Genomic DNA, 19,241 nt, shown 5'->3' on the forward strand with positions numbered 1-19,241 from the left:
TTAGAGTTGCCTAATTTTTGCACTTCTGTGGGTTTAAATAGACTTGAATTGAGGTTGTTTCTGGCAAGAATGAGTGTCACATTTTTGAAGGGAACAGCAGCAACAGCACAACAGACAGTTCGGAGACTAAATACCATTTTTTAAAGTTTCCGAAGATTAAATAGAAAAACACTCCAGGGCTTAGCTAAAAGGCTAACAGGAGAAACGAATTTCACATAGAAATCAATCGCTCTGTTCACTGACACCCAGTGACAGAACTAATAATTGTGTCCATGTAAAATCAGACCCTCTTGTTACTTTTTAATGAAGTCTGTCTGATTCTGTGATATTTTTGGCCTAGGAAATGAAAGAGATGTTTTATTCAATGAAACCAGGTCTACATAGGTAAAGTATCTGAATATAAGTATGTAATCATATCATACAATAAAAAGCAAATATAAAAAAATTGGAAAGACATGATTGTAGTTCAAATAAGCTTATTCCTCCAAGAAGCCTTTTCCGTGTTTTCAATGGAATAGTGGCCTGTATTTTGCATTTGAACAATGGCACAAAGCCATTGGAAGGGGAAGAAAGGTTTAGCCTGCCCCTCTTGGATCCTTATGCCACAACGTCTGTTCCCTGCTGTACTGAGAAGTCCAACTCTCCTTTGCAAGCCAAGAAAAATAGAACCTTTTTCAAATTGCGTGCTTCTAAGATGCTGGCAGAATTCAACAGTGCTTTCTCCAAACAGTATAAAGCTCTTTACCTGATTAAAGCTGATTATTTGGTTTGCCAAGGTGAAAAGTGTTCTTATATTTTATCTTACCTTTTCCCCGCTCTTCTCCTCTTATTTCCTCTCTCTCCCTCTCTCCCCGCTTCCTCCTCTTTCTGTCTTTCCCATCTTCCCTCCAACATTAAAGACATTTGGTGCAACCTCAGCATTAGTATTACCACCCACCTTGCCAAGGAGAGTGTAACTCCAAGGAAGCTTCTTTTTTAAGCAGACCCCATCTGTTCTCTGTTGCGCCCTTAGTATACATTTCACCTGGCCATTTTTTCCCCAGCATCCTTGTGAACACATGTGCATGTGTGTGAACATGTGTGTACACTTTCATGGTGATGTAGACATATGGTCATATGGAGGATCTATGTGGTCCTCTAGTTCTCTGTGTGTGTGTGTGTGTGTGTGTGTGTGTGTGTGTGTGTGTGTGCAGTGTTTATTTCAATATTTGTTAAAACAGCATTGTTATTTCTCAGGACAAGAGCAAAGGTCACCCCCTGGAGAAGCTTAGGAACTTTGTACAGAACTTAACAGAACAGAGGCAATACTGTAGCTTAAACCTGTCTGCTGACTAGAGAATGGAATTCTCCTTAGACTCATGGAACAACAGGAAACTAGGCAGGGCTAAGGAAAAGGAAAGTGCCCATTGAATCACACTTCAGCTGCCATCAGGGCACATCTTGTGATGGTCACAGATTGCAGGCTGTTTTTTGGAAGGTTCAGGTTCAGCACAGGATTTCAATTGTCTACTTGGCTACACCCTTGGCTTAGGTGCCATGAGGTCAATGTCACTTAAGTTCCTGGCCAGCCAAACTGCCACAGTGAAGAGTCCCAAACTGAGGATCAGGTTCCTCCAGAAGTCATTCCTATCAGTAGCAAAGCGGTAGACACCCCGAAGCCAATCTCCCACGATGTCCAGTATTTCAGGGGTTTCATTTGCCAAGCTGGCTGTGCTCACCGGGACCCCGCTGGAAGGCATAATAGGAAGCTTCCCTCTAGTTTTTTAGTTTCAAATGTGATGTGTTTTCTCTGATATCTGAACGGGAAACATCTTTCTGTGTAATTTCTCACCACGAATTGCACATTTAAACCCCATAGATATCAAAAGACATTCTGAGATATATCTCATGGGTGAAAAAGTTGACCTTTTGTCTCCCTCTGCCTGGTTGGCTGACTTGAGAGAGAGCAACGGGAGACAAAGGGAATGTCAGAGTGGAGGAAATTCCCATCCTAGACTTGGTGAGGGGTGGGGGGTGCAGTCCTTTTATGATACTCACTCGGTTCGGAGTACCCCATTTCCATTTAAAACTGTGATAAGAAATATGAATATGCGCATGTGACAGTATGTGTGGGAGGGTACCTCCTTCAATTGTAGCATCTCACAGGGAGAGGTCTTGGCAAAGGCATAATCATCAAAATGGATGAGCCCAAAATGGGATTCACCCTTTAAAAAAAATGTTTTGATAAAATTAGCTTTCCTCTTAACAATCTTGGAGTGCTATCAAAATTGCAGCTATAAATCTGTCTGGTTGGGCCCTCTCTTCTTAAAATAGGTGGGTAGATGGATAGATGGATGGTTAGATGGATGGATAGAGGGACAGATGGATGGGTGGATAGGTGGATTGATGAGTAGATGAATGAATGAATGGGTAGACAGGTGGATCGATGGGTAGATAGGTCGATGGATGGGTGGGTGGATGGATGGATGGATGAATGGATGGATAGGTGAGTGGGTGGATAGATGGATGGTTGGATAGGTGGGTGGATGGATGGATGGATGGATGGATGGATGGATGGATGGATGAATAGATGGATAGGTGGATGGGTAGATAGGTGGATGGATGATTAGAAAGTTGAATGGATGTATAAATGGATGAGTGGATGGGTGGATGAATGGGTGAGTGGATGGATGGATGGGCAGATGGATGGTGGATACATATATGTACATACATTTACATTTTTAATAGGTACATCTTATGCTCTTCAAGTCTCTGTCTCGGGGGAGATCGGGCACTGGAGTGGTGGCGTATGCTATCTTTTCTTGCAGTAAGACCATGAGAATGAGACCACTTCACCAGTTCTTCTAGGCATGTTTTGAAGCAATGTGGTATAGCAGGAAGAACACAGGATTTGAGTCACTGGAAGCTACATTTAGAGCGGAACACCATTACTTTTTAGCTTGCATACCTTTGGTGAAGATAGTTAACCTCAGTTTCTATGTCAGTAAAATGGAAAAATGATGTCTAACTTGTGGGTTGTTAAGAGAATTAAAAGATGTCTAGATCTAGACTGTTAGTGCTTAACACGGTACCTGGAATAGAGAGGGCGTTTTGATTAATGGGAGCAGTGGTTACTACTTCAGCTGCTGCTCGGGGGCTTTGTCTTTCTTGTTTTCACTTTCTCCTCCATCTCTTGGTATGAATTTCTTTTTCCACAATACATTTTAGAAATAGAGGTCACATTCTAACTCCATTAGGTCCTTGCCTGACTTTCATATGGTCTCTGGCTGAGAATGGTGGCCATTCTACGTGTGTGTGTGTGTGTGTGTGTGTGTGTGTGTTTCTGTGTATCTGCCTGTATTTATATTTATATCTAGAAAATATATATTTATAAATGAAACATACATATACACACATATATATACATACACACACATACACATACATATATTGATATAAAAAATTCTGGAAGGTTCATCTTGCTGGAAGATATATGTCTTCGTATGTGTACTTGGAAGATATATACCTTGCTTTCTCCCTTGCTTTTGACAGATATTCTGAACTCACCATACCTTTTAGATATTGAACTATAAAGACTTCTACATTTCTATTTTATTTTATTTATTTATTTGTCTATTTTTTGAGATGGAGTTTCACTCCTGTGTCCCAGGCTGGAGTGCAATGGTTCAATCTTGGCTCACCGCAACCTCCACCTCCCGTGTTCATGCGATTCTCCTGCCTCAGCCTCCCGAGTAGCTGGGATTATAGGGGTGTACCACCACACCTAGTTAGTTTTGTATTTTTAGTAGAGACGGGGCTTTTCCATGTTGGTCAGGCTGGTCTCAAACTCTCAAACTCAGGTGATCTGCTTGCCTTGGCCTCCCAAAGTGCTGGTATTACAGGCATGAGCCACTGTACGCAGCCTCTACATTCCTGTTTTATACCTTTAGAATTGTGAGCATTTTAATAAAAATTCCCCTGACATTTCTCAAATACTGTATACATCATCTTCCCTACTTTTTTTCTTCATGGAGAGATATGAGACAGTGTTGAGCAATCCAGAATAAGCTAGAATATACGGAGGTAAGAATGGATTTGTTGTGTGAAACGCGATGTGACGCCACCTGTATGTTCTCTACATCACCCTTCAAGGAGGTGAGGATGGCAAAGACCGTTGATGCACAGTCATAGCATGAACAAATAATAACGACTTACCATGTGCCAGGCTCTTCTGCAGGCACTTGAGATAGATAATTGTATTTAATCTTCATAGCTAACTTAGGGACTAGGTGTTACTGTTATCCCAGTTTTACAGAGGAGGCAACTGAGTCACAATAAGCTGAAATGATGCACTCCAGGTGGCGGAATGAGCATGAAGCAGAGCCAGTAGTAGGCACCACTGTCTTTTGGTCTCAGGAATCTTTTGCTTTCTTCTCATAAAAATTTGGAGTGGCTCTCTCTATTGGGTCTCTTTATCTATTTATTTATTTAGAGACAGAGTCTCTCCCCGTCACCCAGGCTGGAATACAGAGGCACTATCTTGGTTCACTGCAACAACCTCTGCCGCCCGGGTTCAAGCAATTCTCCTGCCTCAGCCTCCCGAGTAGCTGGGATTACAGGTATCCGCCACCACACCTAGCTAATTTTTTTGTATCTTTAGTAGAGATGCGGTTTCACTATGTTGGCCAGGCTGGAATCAAACTCCTGACCTCATGATCCACCTGCCTTGGCCTCCCAAAGTGCTGGGATTACAGGCGTGAGCCACTGCGCCTGATGCCACTGTGGGTTCTTCTGAGTGTCGCCATTAACAAGGAGCGTGTCCTACCCCGTGAAAGTGCACATGACAACATTATGCACTTCTTTCTGAAATCCCTGTTTTCCCTACGCTGCCAATTGGTGCTTCACACGGTTTTCTTCCTCATCCCACATCAGCAGCTTGTTGCTCCTGCCTGAGCTTTGGAAGTTCTGCCTCAAGGCAGGTGATAAAACCAGGGCAACATGAATGGAGTGGGGACTTCAGTGTTGGCACGTGGAACCAAAACTTGGGTTATGCTGAATTGTCAGCCGGTCTTTATGTCGCTGTAGGTTTACCCCTTCTTGGATGTTCTTATGTATTTGAAATTAGGTAAAGCTAAAATTGTGAATATGTAGATAAAAATTATGTAACAACATGAAAGAGGGAGCTGGGGTGTCTTGCTTTCCTATGTTGGGGACCAATGCCTGGATGTTTTTTGGTGTACCTTTTGGACAAGTAGGATGATTGCTGTTGAAAAAAAAATGGATTATGGTGCCAGGAGCAGAAAGCAAAGATGTTTTCAAAGAGTCGGAAAGACTGTGTTCCAACCACAAAGCCACCTGTCTTCCTCCAGTTACTGGGGTTGCCTAAATCCTCAATTCCTACTTTGAAATGCAAACACTTGTTGTTCCAACTTACCTTTTGGCCCACCAGAATACATTAGGAAAATCTATCAGTATGGCAGGTAAAAGTAGCACAAAGTAAGATTCATTTGTGTCTTGATTTGGGGGACATAAATGTCATGTTTGCTTTACATGTCGTGGTTGCCACCTCACACAGCCTCTTTGAAGTTGTTTCCGCCATTCTGCACCCTTCCTTTTCTTCTCTTTGTAAGCTTGGGTTTCTCATTCATTGACTGTTTCTCTCTTGAAGGTTTAGTCTTCAAGAGATTATGTGTATGAGGCTTGTATTATGTACCCTGAATGATAAATATTGAAAATATCTCACAGCTCACTGGATCCCTCTTAATCCAGGCTTTTGAGAAAATGGTGCTGGGACCACCCCTGGAAGCTCAGCCTGCCCAAACCCCACGAATCTTCAGTCTGCAAGGGCAGAACCAGATAATGAAGATAGCATGCTAGCAGAAAGTAGTTTTCTGATCTAGTCCTTGCCACACATACCAAAATGTTGCAGCTTTCCTGTGGGTTTTATTTCCTGTGATTACATTTATCGTGCTGGTTCCTAATGTAGAGCTTCTCAGTTCTCTGGGTTTGCAGATCTGCATCCACATCTCCTTTCAATTCATGGTACTCATTTAATTCTCACATGCCAGTAATTCCTCTGCTCTGTGATCTAAGCTTCCACTCATGCCCTTATCCTTTAGCTCTTAAATTGCTGGTAAAGTATATGTTCATCTATTTTACCACTTAGGGCATTGTCATATGCAACAGGTTTATTCACCATTTATTGAACAAATGTTTATCAGTTAGTCATATGTACCAGGCCACGTTTACACATGACAGGCACATCAATAGATAAAAGAGGAAGAGCCTGTTGGAAATAGATGCTCGGTGCTGCAAAGAAAAATCAGCACTGAGACAAAGGATCTTCCAGCAATGCAATTTTTACCTCCTGGACTGCAGGAACGGTACCCTTGCTAGCCATCTTGCCACAAGAGTACAATGAACAAAGGAAAAGCATACAGATTTATCCCTTAAGCATTTGGGGTCGTCCTTACTGCTGTGTCTGATTTCCATTGGTTGGAGCCAGACCTCACAATCTAAACTAAAACCCGATTGGCTAATAAATTAAAACTTTTCTACACAGGTAAAAACAATGGAGACATGGGACATGCCTGTGAGCACATCCAGCACAGGTAGAATGTACTACGTGCCTGTAAGCATGGCATGTTTAACAGCTACATAGGATAGGGCTTAACAAACTTATTAGCACACTTATTCTTTAACAAGAAAGAAAACTTTAAAAAGGAACTTTTTTACTTTCCACAGAGCACATGCCCTCTGTTTTAACGTTTGTAGTAGCATAGGTTATAAAGGTTAAAAGAAAAACCCAGAAGCAACCTAGCCTGTCATCAAAATGAGAAGGTAAAGATGAATTGTGGTAACATAACATAATGGAATACTATAGAGTGATGAAAAATAAACTAGAATGAATCTCACAACTTTAATGTTGGGAAAAAAACGAGTAGCAATTGGATATGTTATCACCTGTGTAAAATTGAAACATGGAAAATAATGTGAAATAAATTAGTATATTTATTAGGGATACATAGGTATATGCATGTAGGTATGTGTGTGCATGTATATATGTATATGTGTGTGTGTGTGTGTGTCTGTGTGTGTGTGTGTGTGTGTGTGTGTTTGTGAGGGATAACTAGGGGATTTCTAATCTATTGGTAATATTTACTAATCTGGGTATAGGAAGCAGATATGTGTTGTATTAAATATTTTACTGCTTATGTGTCTTAAGTATGCCGTTTTAATTTTTTTATAAACAAAATTGATATGTTCACTTCAAATTCACCAAATTTTAAAAGATTCATTTGATTCCTTAGATATATTCTGCTGACCTTGCTGGGTGGGATAGTGGAAAGATTGAGAGGATTGGTTAAAATAGTGGGAAAACCTTGTTAAAGAAAAAGAAAGGAGGCATTGTTTGAGAACTCTTGCCTTATACACAGCATCACTACCCAGCAGTGCAACTATTCATTATCCCTAGCATTGAGGAAAGAATGGCTAATTCAGTTGCAAGTTCTAGTTTATATGAATTCCTCTCTTTAGTCCTAAAGTTGTTGGGAGGGAAGAGATCTTTCCATGACCTCGAAGACTTGTAGGAAACATCTGTGTTGCTACTTCCATGTTCCCCTACATTCTTTCCTTTATAAGTTTTAATTACCCTCCAACGTACACCTCATATAAAGTTTTTCAATATCATTCATTTTCTACTCACCTTCTATGTACATAAATATATATATGTATATATTTAAAACTCTTAACTTTCTTAGTGTCAGTTGCAGACATATTGCCTGGTTAACTGTGAATACTTCAGTGTGTTCCTAAAAACAAGGACGTAACCACAATACAGTAACAAAATCAAGAAATTTAACACACGGATATAGTCCTCTGTTCTCATCCACTGTTTGTTTTCCAGTTTCATCAGTTGTCCCCATAATGACCTTGATGGCAGTTTTGCTTGTGGTCCAGAATTTAATCCATCATGCATTTCATTTAGTTGTCAAGTGTCTTTACTGACCATTAATCCACACCAGCAAAACAGTCTTGCTTGGTCTTTTATGATCTTGACATTTTTTAAGAACATATACCCTCGACTGTCCATTGCCAAATCACCTGAGGAGAGCGCTTCCATTTTAACTATTCATGTTTGCAAGTTTAGTTGTTTTACCTGCTACAAAAAAGTATGAGTCTAAAAAGGAATAAAATTTTGACACAATTAAACATGGACAAACCTTGAAACATTATGCTAAGCGAAATAAACCTGTCACAAAAGGGCAAATATTGTATGATTCTGCTTACATGAGGTACTTGGGTAGTCAAATTCACAGAAACAGAAAGTAAAGTAGTGGTTACCAGGGACTGGGGGAGGATAGAAAGGGGAGTTGGTGCTTAACGGGTATAGAATTTCAGTTTAGGAAGATGAGAAATTTTTAGAGTACTGATGATAGTTGCACAAGAATGTAAATGTTCTTAATGCCATTGAATTGTATACTTTAAAATGATTAAAATGCTAAGTTTTATGTAATCTTTATTTTTGTTACAATTTTTTACAAGAGAGTGGGTCCTCAATATGTAAATATGATGTAAATTAAAAAATAACAACAACAAAAAGAACACAGGGCAGCTCTTTAGTTTGCAGATGACCCTTAATTTGGGTTTCTCAGCTGTTTCCTTATGATCCCAGTTAGGGTATACATTTTTGTCACAGATACCCCAGGAGTAATAATGTCCTGTTTTTCCCAGGGTCCCATATTAAGAGGCATATGATATTGGTTTCTCTGTTATTGGTGATATTAACATCAGCCCTTTGGATCATATGATGTCTCTTAGATATATCTCCTAAAAACTTTCCCACTGTAATTAATAAGTAGTTTGGGGGTGGGAGAAATGGTTTTAGACTTTTAAAATACCTGTTTGCCTTCAATCCTTCATTCACTAGTTTTACCATTCATTGATGATTTTTGTCTGAGTCAATTTATGATTATTATGAGTATCAAATGATGGCTTTCTAACTCCATCACACTTATATTTATGGGTTGACATTCTATTTCCTTTCCTATACAGATTCATTTAATTATTTATTTTCATATAGCATAATGGATTCATGTTTTATTCAATGGATTACAATCAATTACTTTCATTATTTGTTTTGATGCTCAAATTGTATCATATTTATTCACTGGGAATCCCTTCATGCTGGGCCCTGTATCCTGTTGACATAAATCCATTGGCACCAGAAGTTATTCCAGGTTCACCTTAGTTGTCTTGCCCCAGTCCTAGAGCCACCCACTTTTCCACAGTGCAATCATTCCTTTTTTTGGAGAACAGTACTTAGAAACACAGTTCTAGGTGATTATGGCTTCTGGGCCTTCTAAATAGACAATATGGATAGAACTAGGAAAAAAAATACACACATGCACACACACACATGTATATATAATTATCTTTTAAAAGCCAAGAATTTGTTAGTCCTTCCTAAAAATTATGTTCATCCCAACAGGATACATTATCTAGGTTAAATTTTCCCTGCCTGTCTGATATCGCTTATTATTACTAGTTATCTTTTATCTGTCTATTAAGCTGTGAGATCCTTCAGAAGAGAGACTTCATATTTTTTGTCATCTTTGTATCCCCATTGCCTAGGAAAATATCTGGTACAGATTAGATACTAATATTAATTCCTAGGATTGTTGGGTGAAATGATGGTTGGATGAAATGATGGTTATTTAGGATCATTGGGTAGGAGGATTGTTGGGTAGAATGGAGATTGGGTGGAAGTGTAGTCAGATGGGAGGATGGTTGGTTAGGATCTTTGGGTAGGAGGATGGTTGGGTAGAATGGAGGTGGGTGGAAGTGTATAGTTGGTTGGAAGGATAGTTGGTTAGGATCATTGGGTAGGAGGACTGTTGGGTAGAATGGAGATTGGGTGGAAGTATAGTCAGATGGGAGGATGCTTGGTTAGGATCTTTGGGTAGGAGGATGGTTGGGTGGAAGGGAAATTGAGTGGAAGTATAATTGACTGGGAGGATGGTTGGTTAGGATCTTTGGATAAGAGAACCGTTGGGTGGAATGGAGGTGGGTGGAAGTGTATAGTTGGTTGGAAGGATAGTTGGTTAGGATCATTGCGTAGGAGGACTGTTGGGTAGAATGGAGATTGGGTAGAAGTATATGGGAGGGTGGTTGGTAAGGATCTTTGGGTAGGAGGATGGTTGGGTGGAATGAAGTTTGGGTAGAAGTATAGTTGGATGGAAGAATGGTTGTCATGCAAGAGGATTTGGGTTAGGGGATGGTTGCATGAGAGGAGTTGTTAAATGGAAGAATTACTAAGATAAAGGATTATATGGGAAGACGCTTTTGTGGGAGGTGATCTGCATGTCTTATTTAGCAATGTATGCCTTTTTTGTTATACTTGTGTACTCACTGCATTCAGGAATTGTTTAAGAAATTATTTTGGTTCCATTTGGTCTTTCAGATAGTAGGTGTTCATTCAGTATCTATTGATTGTCTGAATATGACTTTCAGGAATAGCAATGGATGATTTATCTTTGGATTCTTGGCATTCTCCATAGTGCTCAGCTTGGCATAAATACATATTTAATATTCATTTTGACAGTAAGTCAGATAAAAAACCACAGCAACATAATATCTCCCCTATTTAGCTTATCAAGAAAACTAAGGCTATGTATTAGTTCCTTCAATACTGAGTGTAGACTTGATTCATTCTCTCTGGATATGTAGTTGCTCCCAAAGTATTCAAGTAGTGGTCACTACTTGGCAAGTATTTCAAGAATGGAGGGCATTGTTTAGCTTTGTAATTATTCATTGGCTCATGTAATCAGGAAACAAACTTTCACGTTGGAAGAAGGGTTACACCACACAATCTGGGACCATTTCATTATCAGGCAATTGAGGCTAGAAATAATTCTCCTAGGGGTGGCTAGATGTTCTGAATACCTATTTTATCCATTTCTGTTTTCTCATACTAACGAAATAAGTAGTGAATTCTTCTCACATTGATATTGAGAAAGGAAAGGAAACCCAATATTTTGGGCTATTTTGCTTTTTGATTTTTGGATCTGCTATGTGTTCTGGTGTCTGAAGAGAAAATTTTCATCTTTGAACCTTAGAAGTGAAGATAAGTGCTGTGTAATGTATGTAAGAACAAGAAGAGACAGTGCTCTAGCCGAAAATGTCTTTTTTCCCAGTAGTTTACATCCTGGCCAAGTGTTCTTGTGCAAAGCAACCAAGTAACTTTTTCCCATCCAGCTATAAGAACGAAGAGACTGTTATTGCTACCGGCTGGTATTGAGTAATCGTACATAGGTGGGGTGGGTTGAAGGCAATCTGAATTATAAAACGCCTTCCTTTGAAGTGAAATCAATTTTTATTCTTAATCTGTGAACATGAGATGGGAACAAATAACTTCTGAGTGAAATAAAGATTTCTTAGCCTGTCAAGATTTATCTTATCAAGCTGAAGAGGTGGGATTCCTGTTAGCAACTGGCAGTTTTAAAAATCCATTCGCCTGAGGAAGTGTGAAAACAGTCTGCAGAACAAAGACACTGAGCTGTTGCTGCATTGAGTGCTGATTTGCTCCTTTTTTTACATTTCCTGCTTGAGACCTCGCCAGGTCCAACTTTAAAACATTTGCAGGCTAATGGGAGTATGTGCACAGGGAGTATCAGAAATCATTTCCTTAGGGGAGGAGGTGTTTTGTGGTGCAAAATGTTGAGGTTCTGTTGCCAAAACACCAACTGAAATAGGGTATTTTCTGTGAACTTCATGGGTGGCTTTCAGAGGGAATTCTCCATGTCATTCTCTGATGTCTCTTATTGGTCCTTGTTTTGCCAGAGTGGAAGAAAAAAAAAAGCACCTTCCTCGTTTTATTTCTCTTTTAACAAAGAAAGCCAGAAAAATTCTGTAAATGAAAGTCATGCACATGTGGAACTTTGGATGCAGCTCTAGAGTATTTTTTTTTTTACCCTCGTACAAAACAAAGCCAAAAGAATAAAACTAGTATTTCTCTAACATTTTTGGGCAGAAGATCGTTTCTGGGCAGGGGGAAAGTGCTAAAGCCTGTGTAGTGTCTCTCTCAGCTTGTTTGAAAATACTCTAGGAATATAAGAGACCCCTGTGGATTCTCTGCCCCTTCTGTGATGTGTGCAATCATGTCATTGCTGGACGGCCCCCTTGGAAGCCGGCCAGCCCAGCCTCTTCAGCATCCAGATGGGAACCCGGAGGCGCATCTCACAGCGGACTGTTGATTAGCTCAAGGTCATCTGGCTCTGGTTTGTGGCAGAGCTAGAACGAGTACCCAGAGGTTTCCAGAACTTCAACACAAAGGGTATCCATGATGAACAGAAATTTCCCTAGCCCTTCTCTCTCGCGTCCCCTGCATAAACAGTGCAAATAACACACTCCCTCCTTGGCCAGGACCCAAAGAACTATTATCATACAGATGTCTTCCTGTGCTTTGGGGGACCAGCAGGGCTGCCAGTGAACTTGGATGACTCTTTGGATCACCCTACTGCCTCCAGCTCCCCTCTCCCATTTATTTCATGACTTTCATGAGTCAGTCGTTCTATTTGAGCTCATTTGCCACGTGTATAGGGGTACATTCCATGACTTCTCAGACCAAGGCAAGCCCCGTTCAATGATTTATTCTTCTTTTATGATGATCTCTCCTGTCACATTTATCCCAGTGGAAATTTCATATTGATATCTGTGATTCTTTGAGTGTCGTCTCTTTCCCCCTAGACTTAAGATCCTCAAGATCAGTGGTCTTGTCATTTATGTTCGCCCTTAAGTTCTATAGCCTGGCACTTAGTGGGGAGGTGTGTTTTGTTTTTTTGTATTTTTGTGAGACAGAATCTTGCTTTGTCACCCAGGCTGGAGTGCAGTGGTGTGATCTTGGCTCACTATAACCTCTGCCTCCTGGGTTCAAGAGATTCTTCTGTCTCACTCACCACCACACCTAATTTTTGTATTTTTTGTAGAGATGGGGTTTCACCGTATTACCCAAGCTGGTCTAGAACTCCTGACCTTGTGATCTGCCTGCCTTGGCACCCGAAAGTGCTAAGATTATAGATGTGAGCTATTGTGCCAGGCCTGTTTTGTTTTGTTTTGTTTTTTTTTGGCAAGGGCCATAGCAAAGTATCACGCTCTAGGTGGGAAAAAAAAAAAAAAAAAAAAAGACACGCATTCTGTCACTGTTCTAGAACTCAGAAGGCTGAAATCAAGGGGCGTGATCCCTCTGAAGCCATTAAGGGCAAATTCTTCCTTGCCTTTTCCAGTTTCTGGTAGTTGCTGGCATTCCCTGGTGTTCTGTGGCTTGCAGCTGCATTTTCGAAAGCTGCATCACTCCCAGCCTCTGTTTACATTGGCGTCTGTTCACATCATCTGTCTTCTACGTGTGCATCTCTGTGTCCAGATTTTCTTCCGTTTGTAAAACCACCAGTTCTTGGTTTAGGGCCCCAACTAATGGTTTCATGACCCCTGTGTTAGTTTCCTAGACTGCAGTAAGAAGCATCGCAAGCTCAGTGGCTTAAAACTACAGAAATACATTTTCTCACAGTCCTGGACGCTAGAAGTCTGAAATCAGGGTATTAGCAGGGCCGTGCCTTCTTCAAAGGACCCAGGGAAGAATTCTTGCTTTCCTCTTCCAACTTATAGTAGTTGTTGGGAATCTGGCAACCCTCAGCTTCGAAATGTGTCACTCTGGTCTCTGGCATGGCCATCACCTGGCCTTCCCTGTGTCTCAGTGTCTCCAAACTTCCCTCTTCTTACAGAGATACCGGTCCTCAGACCGGGCACGTCAGCTCACACATGTAATCCCAGTAGTTTGGGAAGCTGAGGCAGGTGGATCATTTTGAGCTCAGGAGTTCGAGACCAGCTTGGGCAATGTGGAAAAACTCCATCTCTACAAAAAAAAAAAAATTTTTTTTAAATTAGCTGGTCACAGTGGCTTGTGCTTGTAGGCCCAGCTACTTGGAGGCTGAGGTTAGAGGATCACTTCAGCCTGGGAAGGGGAGGTTGCAGTGAGCCAAGGTCATGCAGCTGCCACTCCAGCTGGGCAACAGAGTGAGACCCTGTCTTAAAAAGGAAAAAATGATATCAGTCCCTAGAGTTAGGGCTTATCTTAATTCAATATGACCTCATCTTAATTACATCTATAAATGTCACATTCTGACATTCTGGGGTGCCGTGGATTTCTGGGGGATGTCATCCAACCCAGTGTACAAGGCAGTACACATTTACTGAATGCATGAATGAATGACAGCACTGTGAGCCCCAGCAAGTCTCAGCTTGGAGAATTGAGTTGACGTGCCTGCGTAGAATCTAGAACAACAGGCACTTCAGTGGAATTTGGGAAGGGTCAGGGTCTGTGTTGACAGAAATGGGAGAAATCCTCCGAGCGCCTCACCCTCTCTTAAAAGACTCCTCAAGATTGCTTTGCTGTTCACTCCTCTGCAGAGTGTTTTTAATATGTCTATTTAAATGCAAATTTTGACTTTCTGTCTGTAATCATATAAAATGTTTGGCACTAAAATTTTAATCAGGAATGTAATTTTATATAGAGGCAGTAATGGAGTGGTAGCCACACATAGCAGAGAGAAGCTTCTCCGGCGTGGATCCCCAGCCTTCGGAAGTGCCGGCCTCCCTGCTCCCAGCTGAGCCAGGAAAGCCCTGCTTGGCTCCAAGAGGTGCTTCTCAAAGATGATTCCTGATCTCAGGCATGTCTCGTGGCCTGTCACCAATCTTGGTGCTTCATTGTCCTTTAAAATCCAAATGGGGTGATCAGGTGTTCTTCCTCTGTGTCCTCCGGTCTTCTAGCATCCCGGATAGGCCATGGATGTTTAGAAAGAGTGACTCCACCCTGCCCCAGCCTAAGATGATGGCTCATTTATCAAGACCAGGCTGGAGGCTCAGCCACCAGAGCTTCTGTTGTTTGGGAGGAAGGCTGCCAGCAGCAGATGTTTGTCCTCGCCTCAGCTCCCTGCAGCCTTTGAGCTCCATCTGCCACACACTTAGGCACAGCTGCCAGTGTTTCCCCTCCGTACTCACCTTTCCCCTCTCATGGAGGCCAGGGCTTCATGTATCTGGGCCCAACAGGGAGATGGCGGCCCAGACCGTGTGACTCTGGTGCCACGATCTTTCCCAGCAGCTCGCTGGGCGTCTTTCTGCGCGAGCCTGCCAGCGTGCAGTGGAGGTTGTTGAGCAGGGTTGCAGTTACAGCCCGTCACTCTGGTCTTGCTGTCCCAACTTGTTAGGGCAAGAGAGTCAGATCACACAGAGCCATCTCCAGACTGTATCATCTGGCGGAGTGGGAGCATGCACGTGTCCTCCGGTTTCTAACTAAGGTGTGCATTGTCTCAGGGCCTTTGCAGTGTCTGCTCCCTGGTCCTCAGTGCTCTTCCTCATTGGTCATCCCAGAGCTCAGCCCAAATGTCCCCCTTCAGAGGGTCAGCGGTCGGTCTTCCCAATTAAACTATCTGCTACCTCACCTCCCATCACTCATGGTCTCAACAACCTCTTTATGTCCCTCATTGCCATTATCTCAATCTGTAGTTCTCATCTTTATATTGTCTCTTGAATGGTTCTTTGGGAGGATTACTCTTCCTAGAGGGTGCAAAATGGATTGCAGGGATGGTGAGAGGTGGGCGGAAATGTTGGAGACGGGACGAGGGTGGAACTGGTAGCGCTGATCTTCTTGAGTGAGGATTGGCCCTGAAAAAAGAAAGTAGCGATGGAGAAGGAAGTAATTAGACACAGAAGTGAACTCTTCACGTGGGAGGTGAGGAGAATGGGTGATTGCGATTGTGTGTTAGGACTGGGGAAGAAGGAGGAGGAGGCCCAGCTTTCTAAACTGGGGATTTGAGTGGATGGGGATGACTTGCCGAAAATAAAGAGTAGGTTTGAGTAGAAGGATGCTGTGCTCATTTGGGAAATGTTGAGTTCTGGGCCCCTGTAGAAGACCCAGCTGAGATTCGCAGGAAGGTATCCAATGGAGAAGTCATCAGAGAGGTGATGGTACTTGAAGCCGTGAGAGTGGAAGGTGCTTCCCTGGGAGAGAGGCAGGATGAAAAAATAAGGTGGCCCCAAATTAGGGGCCACACCTCCCAGTTTGCCAAGATATTCCTGCCTTCTATCTGTTGTTCCAGCAAATTTCTAATAGTCCTGGCCCCACCCTTTCACTCTCACGTGTCCCAGTTTAAACAGTAGACCATCTTATGTGGTCACCCTACCCACATAAGAAGGTTGGGGAAATTCAGAGTTTATAGGAGGCCATAAGAACCCACTGAAAAAAAACTGAGTTTGAACAGGGGGGTGGAAAGAAAAACCAAGGTAGTGTTGGGTAATGCATGCCAAGGGCATGAAATTGCCAAGGGAAGAATGATTCATGTCATACGGGTCACAGATGAAGTCATGCAAGGATCAGAAGAAGTGCATTGGATTTAGCTACAAAGTCTTGATGACCTTGTAATCAGGATGGTGGGAATGTGCCAGAGGTGGGTGGGTTTGAGGAGCAAAGGGATGATGAGGAAGTAGAGACAGTCAGTTCCTCTAAGCTTTGCTGTGCAAGAAAGGAGAGATATTAGAGGAGTTTGCAGACATGGGTATGGGAGAACAAGAGACGCTTCATGGGATGGGAGGCATTTGAGTGTGCCTTGGTACTGGAAGGGGGCCTGATGGAGACAGCTTCAGGAGAGAGGGTGTCCACAGGATAGAGCAATGTTCCCGAGGGAGAGAGAGCAGATGCGAGAAGGGACACCTTCCCTGCAAACAGGCAAGAAAGAGCAAGTTTGGGTGTAAGGAAGTCCGTAGGCTTCATGGTGGGGATTTGCAGAGTAGCATGTATTTTATCCTCTGAAGTGGGAGGCATCTGAGAGGTGGGGGAGGTTGGAGATGGGAGGAAAGTAGACAGTCGCTTTAAATAGCTGCAGGGAAAATGGGAGAAGGAATTCACTCATTGGGAAGACTGTTATTGGGCGCCTTCTGTGCTCCAAGCCCTGGGAATCAACTAGTCAATACAAGACTCCAATGGGACTGATGTTCTCCTTGGGAAAAGAGCAATGATGGTAGTGGCAGCAAGGGGAACATTGGAGGCTGAAGACCCCTCCCCATCTTACAATGAGGTGGCTGTCAGTGATGGTGGGGCTTTTTTTTTTTTTTTTTTTTTTTTTCACTAGAACTCAACAGCTTGGGTCTAGACACAGATAACATGGACAACTGATGGTCTAGTGATGGCAGCACAGAAAGGAAGGTGAGTTGAAGTTCTGGGGGGAAAATAAATGGCAGGTAAAGTTATGGACCATTCCATCAAATCTCGGTGTGAAACACAGAGCACAGTGAAGATGTTTCTTTTTTTCTCTTTTTCCTGTGACATGCATTGCTATTGTGAGTGTCCTTGAACAAATCTCTCTGGGGGCATACAAAAGTATTTCTCTAAAATAGATGTGAAGAACGGGAACGCTGTGTCCAAAGGAAAACACATCATCAATTTAGGTAAACACGGCTAAATTGTCTGTTGCAAATGCCTCACCAGTTTGTGCTCCCATCAGCAGCACCCAAAGCGCCTCCCTCACATACCCTTGCCAGCATGGGCCATTATCTTTCTAAGTGTTACCACGTGGAGGAACAAACCAAAGGTCCTCACGTTTTCCTGTGTGTTCTGCTGAATGTTTGTGTTGGTGAGCATCTCTTTTTTTTTTTTTTTTGACAGAGTCTTGCTCTGTCACCCAGGCTGGAGTACAGTGGCACCATCTCAGCTCACTGCAACCTCCGCCTACCAGGTTCAAGCAATTCTCCTGTCTCAGCGTCCCAAGTAGCTAAGATCACAGGTGCCCACCACCACACCTGGCTAATATTATTTTTTGTATTTTTAGTACAGATGGGGTTTTACCATGTTGGCCAAGCTGGTCTCAAACTCCTGACCTCAGGTCATCCACCTGCCTCAGCCTCCCAAAGTGCTGGGATTGCAGGCGTGAGCCACCGCGCCCGGTGAGCATCTTATTTTTTAAATTTTCTTGCTGAGAAACTTGTAGTATACAGTGATGATGGTGGAAGTATTTTAGAGGACAGCTCAGAGAGGGGATACCTGTCAGTTTGGGGCAAGGACATCTGGGAAGCTTTTGGAGGAAATCAAATGAGAGACAATAGAGTTTATCTGACAGTTGGAGAAGAAGGGATAGATCCTACAGACATTTTAATTTTTGTTGTATTTTATTTTTATAGATTTAGGATGTACAAGTACATATTTTGCACCTGCATGTATTGCATAGTGCTGACATCTAAGCTTTTAGTAGACCCATCAATGGAATAGTGAGCACTGTACCCACTATTCAACCCTCTTCTCCCTCCCACCCGTCCATCTTTTGCTATCTCCAGTGGCTATTATCCCATTCTATATGCTACATGTTCTCACTGTTTAGTTCTCAGTTATAAATATATAAAATGCCTGGAGACATTTTAGAAGGAAAATGCAATGGACTGGGTGACCTTGCAGGAAGTCAGGAGGGAGGGATCAGCACTGACAGAGGCTTGTATTTTGGAGTTTGAGTGACTATGCTTTTAACCAGGAAGAATGATGCAGAAGGAGATGAAGGTTTGGGGCTCTTTGCCAAGGTCTTGCCTTGACCTGTTGGATGTCAGCGCTTTTCTTGGGCCATTGAATAGGAGCTGTTCCTCTTGGCTTGTGGCACAGATGAGTTTGCTTCGGTCATGCCTCTGGGGACATGGGGTCCTGTGTGCTAGGCCAGGCGTTGGGCCCTTGTGTGCCTGGGGCTACCACATCTGCTGTTGCTGCCACTGGGTCTGCCCTGTGTCCCGAGGGATTCCAGCAAGTGAACTTCATCACATCTTCACGCATTCACCTGATCAGTTTCTGCATGGGCTGTTTACAGGTCACACGTTTCATACCTGTCTCCCCTGCTGCCCTGCACATTCCACAAGGGCAGAGACCATGTCTGGCTTGTCGACTGTCCTCTGCTAGAAAAAGGCCCTGTAAAGTTTCCCTGTAAAGGGCCACAGGGGGACAATTTCAGGTCTTTGGGGCTGTGCCATCTCTGTTGCTACTCAACTGCCTTTGTAACCTGAAAGCTGCCTTGATGATATGTAAACAGATGGGTGTGGCTGTGCTCCAATGAAGCTTTATTTTTGGATGCTGAAATTTGAATTTCACATCATTTTCATGTGTCAAAGAATAGTATTCTTGTGATTCTTTTTCCCCGACTATTTAAAATTGCAAGAGCCACTCTTAGCCCGTGAGCCAC

General features: G+C 42.6%; 1 protein-coding gene, 1 long non-coding RNA gene and 2 pseudogenes across 2 annotated transcripts in view; 3 read left to right on the forward strand and 1 right to left on the reverse strand.

Moving 5' to 3' along the window:
* The window catches only part of RBFOX1 (RNA binding fox-1 homolog 1), a 2,532,432-nt gene that overhangs the window by 1,166,962 nt on the left and 1,346,229 nt on the right, over positions 1-19,241 (forward strand).
* On the reverse strand, positions 1,340-2,381 carry LOC116536183 (annotated as a pseudogene).
* On the forward strand, positions 8,270-11,838 carry LOC116536188. Its single transcript, XR_004262520.1, has 2 exons — positions 8,270-9,812; positions 10,194-11,838. It is a non-coding gene; the product is annotated as an uncharacterized LOC116536188 (long non-coding RNA).
* On the forward strand, positions 14,155-15,683 carry LOC116536180 (annotated as a pseudogene).

The sequence above is a fragment of the Sapajus apella genome, unplaced genomic scaffold, assembly GCF_009761245.1.
Source record: "Sapajus apella isolate SASKATOON/1434 unplaced genomic scaffold, GSC_monkey_1.0 scaffold99, whole genome shotgun sequence".
Lineage (NCBI taxonomy): Eukaryota > Metazoa > Chordata > Mammalia > Primates > Cebidae > Sapajus > Sapajus apella.